Raw genomic sequence first — 6187 nt, 5'->3', positions numbered from 1 at the left:
TAACTTCAGCAAAGTTACTGTTTTTTTTTTTTTTTTTTTAATCATCCCACCCCACCACTTTTGACATATCCTGTTTGTTAGAGACAAGTCACTAGGTTCAGCCAGTACATACAAGGGAAGGAAATGACGTCATGGTGTGATTGAGATAGGACTCATTGGAGCCATTTCAGAAGCTGCCCATCACACTCTGAAAGGTAAGGTAAGGGCACAGTGGTAAGTAAGATGAGGATGTGGTAGGAGATTATACACCTATAGCATGTTGCTGTCAAAACAAAGGGTAGCTATCAAAGTAATTATTACAAAAATAACTATATTGTGGCTCTCTTTCAAACTGATTTATTCAACATGTATTGAACACTTATCATGCTAAAACTGGAAATATAAAACCACTTTGGTTTAGGAGAAAGATAATAATAAACTGGTATAGAAAATACTTATGAATTGTGATAAATAATATAAGGAAAGTAATTAGGACAAAGTAATAGTGTTTTTTGTGTGTTTGATGAATATTTCAATTAAGCCATAGAAAGACTCCCTGAGATGACATGCATGCTGAGATTGAATGTTGAGAAAAAGTCAGCTTTCCTAGATCTTAGAAAGTAATATTCTAGGCAGAAAGAATAGCAAGTTCAAGGGTCAGGAGGCAGAAAAGAATAAATCATGTGAAGGAAATGGGAGGCCTTTATGACTAAAGTACATTGAGCAAGATGTAAAGTGGTATGAGATAATGTTGGAGTGGTAGGCAGGGGCTAAAATAAATAGGACCTTATAGGCAATGGGAAGGACATTATTTTATTCTGAGTATGATGGAAAGCACTGGGGGATTTTATAAAAGATATTGACAAGGTCTTCCTTTTACAAATTTTGGTCTAATTGAAAAATTACAGAAAACTTGCAATAATAGTACAAGGAATTTCCATATATACTTTATGAAAGTGAAAATTATATGACAATGCCAGCTTTGTATTATTCTCTATGATCAAATCTATTCTCTTTAAAACATCTAAAATAGTATACAGCCAGTCCTCCATATCCATAAGTTTTGCATCCACAGATTCAAGAAACTGCTGACTGAAAATATTCTGAAAAAAAAAAATCCCAGAAAGTTCTAAAAAGCAAAACTTGAATTTGTCGCCCATGCCTGACATTACGCTGAACCCATGCCAATGAAGTGATGTGAAGGAATAACCTGCTGTAGCCCATCCGCAAATACCATCCCATTCTATGAGGGGGGGACCCAAGGAAAACCAGAATTTATTCATAAAAAATTGTGTGATTATTCTTACATGTTTAAACTTCAGTCACTTTCAAGGTATTTTCCATTCGATGCAATACACCTATAGAGATGTTTTTTCCACTGCTCAAAACACTGTTTGAACTCATTGATTTTGATGCCTTTTAGTGCTTCTGCTGTTTTTTTGTTTCACCTTTTTCCACATTGGCAACACATTTCCTTTTGAGGACTTTTTCTATCAGGGAAGCAAAAAAAAAGTTGCTCAGGCAAGATCAGGTGAATTGGGGGATGGGGCATGGGGATCATGCTGTTTTTGGTCAAAAACCACTGAACACTCAGTGGGGTGTGGGCAGGTATGCTTGTAAATCACCCATCATGAAATGGGCAAATGTGTTGAAAGAGTCTTCAAAAAAAATTCACTGAAGTTGAACACAGCCTCTCACAACAATGCCAGCTGGTACACTGATACAGATGGGTTCCTAGAACATTCACTGAGCAGGGGAAGCCTGTACTACAAGAGACCCACCATCCAGAAGATAATTCCATGTTTTGGGGTGGGTCTCCCCTGATATATAAATTTGAGCTTCTGTAAATCTTGGTATCTGAGGGGAGTCCTGGAACCAATCGCCCTGGTGTATGGAGGGATGGCTGTACTGGCACTTACTTTCCTAAGATTCAAAAATGATATTTCTATACCTAGTATTTAAGAACCAGGAACCATAATAATTATATCACTTTGCTCTATATATTTATATAATAAATGCAAAAACATTTGTGAGCTATTTAAATTATCTTTATTCTTTAAGTTTGGGACAGTCACAGGGTGGTACCTATTGGTTGGTGGAAAACTATTTTCCAGATCAGCCTCTACTGTCTGATGTCATTGTAAATACCCTGGGGGAGATTTTATTTTACTGCTTGAATTTCACTTTAGGATTTTTGCCTTTACTCTTGACTTTTCTGAGAAGAGGGATGGGCAAAGAAATACAGGAATAAGTTTCTGAAACAAGAACATTATAGAAGAATATGTAGCCCTGATCAGTGTGGCTCAGTTGATCGAGCATCATCCTGCCAAGTGAAAGGTCACTGGTTCAATTCCCACTCAGGGCACATGCCTGGGCTGTGGGTTCATCCCCTGGTCGGGTGTATTTAAGGGGCAACTGATCAATGTGATGTTTCTTTCCCTCTATTTCTCCATCCCTTCCTCTCTCTCTAGTAATAAGTAAATAAGTAAATAGGTAGATAAATACATATTTTTTAAAAAGGATGTGTATTTATCCAAAACTTTGCCATCAATAATGATGCTTGAATATTATGACACATACATTATAGTAACTAATTAATGCTTATGCTTACAGTACTTCCATGCTTACAGCATACCAAATGTATTGTGTTGTTATACTATTTTAGGAAGTCTTGAGTGGCATTCATGAAATGTACCTTTTACCTTCAGGTCCATTGTTTAGGAAAGTATTTGTTTATGTACAATTGTATGGGTCTTACTGTTTTATGACTCATTCCACTGTGTGAATGACCTCAAAATTAGGTAGCATTTTCATTCTTGTTTTCTTACTTCCCACCTACATTCAGAACTGAATTTTTCTTTCTTTGCTAACACATACTTTGAATGCCTTAGACATAAAAAGAAAACAAGAGTTAGGATAAATAGTACGTCAAAAGTGTAAGCAATTTATTTTCTAGACAGTCAAAAAAAATGCTAAGAAAAGAAGGCAGTCACAACAAACAAGCATCTTAGCCAGTGAGGTCATGAATGGTTCCAATCAGAATGGAACACAGTCCCTTTATTTGCCTGGCCAAGGCCTGGGGGGAAACAGATTGCTAGCTATGGGAAAGGTCAGGAGAAGGAATAAAAGTGTCCTAGTGGAAAGACAACAGAATTCTAATTATGGTCCTGGCACTAAATAGTTGTTTAAGTTTAACTAAGTTTATATTATTGTTAGTGTTTTATGAAATTAATGGATGATTATAGAATTTAGCACCACTGAATTTTATATTTGGAATAGGCTTCAGTGATTGCCAATGCAAATCTCTATAGTTTGAATGCCTCCCACAATATCCCCAATAACTGACCTGCTAGCTTTTCCAGTGATAGAAAATTTATCTACTGAGTCGGTCTATCCCATTTTGTATGGCTCTAATTCAATGGGTCTGAAACTATTTTTGTTTCAGAACTACCCCTCTAACCCCTGTTTTTAGCAAATGGTCCCAGCTGGAGACAGAAGCAGGAAAGATGGATTTCTTCATTTTCAGAAGTCTTACTTCACATAAAAAATACAAGGCATAAGCCATTAGTGGAAGCTCATTCAACTGCCCAGCCCTCCTCACTCACAAACGTATGTACATCTGCCTGGCCCTGCTCTTGGCCTGACCACACTGTGTTCGCTTCTGCCCTCGGCTTCTGAACCCTGGGCTCAGGTGACTCTCAGAACCCTCACAACTTGGCTCTTTATGCTCTCACTTTGCACTGGGTTTCACCTTTCAGCATATAAATATGTTCGAGACTTCCTCTTACCTTGTGTCCTATTCTATGTTAGCTTTCATCCTATATTTTTATTTTTCTTAAGACAGCTTTACTGAGATACAAATCACATACCATACCATCCAGCCCTTTAACGTGTACAACTCGGTGGTTTATCAGTACAGTCGGAGTTGTGCGGCCTTCACCAAACCAACCACACACATGCAGGAGGGCCGCAGGTGGTGTCTCCTGGCTCGTCTCCTACTAACTCTTCAGTGCACCACATTCTGGCTCCACCCCCACCTCTACTCAAGCTTCCCTCCCCAACTACACCCTAACTGAGAGGCAGGTATTAAAATCTCTGAGTGTAATTGTGCATTTGTCTATTTTTCCTTGCAGTTTTTGTTTTGTGCATTTTGACATGTTGTTTGTAAGCACATAATTGTTCAGGATACTTAAGTCCTCTTGATGAGTTTACCCCTTTATTATTAGGAAATAACTTTCTTTAATCCAGGTAGTATTTTATTTTTTGGCTATGAAGTTTATTTGTACTGTTATTAGTGCAGCCATCCAGGTTTCTTTTTATTAGTTTAAACATAATATATAACTTTCAATTTTTTACTTTTAGACTATTATCATTTATATTTCATGTATGTTTCTGGTAGCAGTATTTAATTGGTTCTTACATTTTATATCAACTCTGATGATCTCTTAATCTTTCCTTTTTTTAATCCTTACCTGAGGATATGTTTTTCTTTTCTAAATTAATTTTAGACAGTGAGGAGGGGAGAGAGAGAGAGATGTGAAAGCAAAACATCAATCAGTTGCCTCCCACACAGGCCCAGACCAGGGATCAAACCTGCAACCCAGGTATGTGCCCTGATCTGGAGTCGAACCCACAACCTTTCGGTATAAGGGATGTCAATCCAACCAACTAAGCCATCCAGTGAGGGCCAATCTTTTCCTTTTAATTGGAATGTTTACCGTATTTACACTATGTGACTTTGAACATAGTTAGGTTTAAAAAATAGTTAGGTTTAAAAACAAGTCACCGTGTTACTTGTTTTCTTTTTGTCTTATCCACTTTTGTTCCCTTTGTTTTCTTTTTCTGCATTCTTTGTCCTTGTCCTTTAGGATATGTTCTGAAAGCTTTCACAAGTTATAAAGTAGAAATGTAAGAGTTTTTGTTTTGTTTTAACTATGTCTGTTGCCTTGAACTCTGTTCATTAAAGCTCTTATTGTGTTTACAAGTAAATTATTTTGTGAATTAACAGGAGCTTGCTATCTTCCTCAACCTTACACTAGACTTCTCCCAATTCCCAGTATTTATGAAAAGATTACTGTGCAAGAATGTATAAAAGTCCCTGACTCACCACTCACTTTGATATTGGCCCATTTCCTGCTTCTTATTGCGTTGAGCTTTTGGTTGCATTTGACATGAATCTTCCCAGAAGCAGGCTGCTGGAAACAAATGATATTTTGATGTCCCTTATAGTTCTATTAATCTAAATTTTAATAAGCTTCATCATCTATTTTCCCTTTTAAAAAAAAACGGGTAGAAATTAAATTGTGGGTTGATGAGACTGTGAAGTGTTTCAGTTTGTGTGTTTATTCAGCAAAGATTGCATTTTCACATAATCAAAACATTGTGATTACATATATTCTGTAGAATCATAGCATATTAATGAATGTTTTGGGCATCAAAAGCAGATCTTGAGTGGAAAGTATCTTTAGATGTTTTAGAAATAATATCCTAATTCCTAATTTACAGTAGAAAAATTCTTCTAGTTTAAAGCATTTCTCAATATATAAGTTAAATAATGCTTTCTTCACTACATTAATGCTGTGGTATCTGTATCATAAGTATGCTTTTTAGAGTTCATGTTTTAAATGAGTTCTAATAAAATAATCATATATTATTGAAAAGCTTAACTTGATATTGTATAGTAAATTTTACCTGACTGGGTTAGCTTTCTTATGGGATTAATGTATTAAATGTTTATTTGTTTCTTTTTTAAAATTTATGATCAGCCATGTTTGTGGCTTAATGATTTACAGTTAGTATGACTAAAAAAAAAGTATAGCTGCAATTTTTCAATGAAACTGCAATTCAAAACAGTATTTAAAATAATCTAGTTCAATTCTATATTTTTTATTAGATATAATTTTTTATTTCTAATTATGCATTTTGTAGAGCATTTGAAATGGAAAAGTGAAGAATATTAAGATAACTTAAAATTCTTTATTGCTTTTATTAATATGAGATCAAGTGTCATTAATACATTTTTAATACTGGGATTTTTAATTTTCCTCAACCATATTGCCCTCGACCATCTTTGTACTCAGGTTCTCTCAAGATCCCTCTAATTTTAATATTCTATGAGCCTCAGAGTGTCATGCTGGTAAAGGATTCAGTCTGCAGCTATAAGGGAACTAATAAAATACTACAAGCACATAAATAGGAACATGGTACT

The sequence above is a fragment of the Desmodus rotundus genome, chromosome 1 (genome assembly GCF_022682495.2).
Source record: "Desmodus rotundus isolate HL8 chromosome 1, HLdesRot8A.1, whole genome shotgun sequence".
Taxonomy (NCBI): Eukaryota; Metazoa; Chordata; class Mammalia; order Chiroptera; family Phyllostomidae; genus Desmodus; species Desmodus rotundus.
This window is presented reverse-complemented; position numbering follows the sequence as displayed.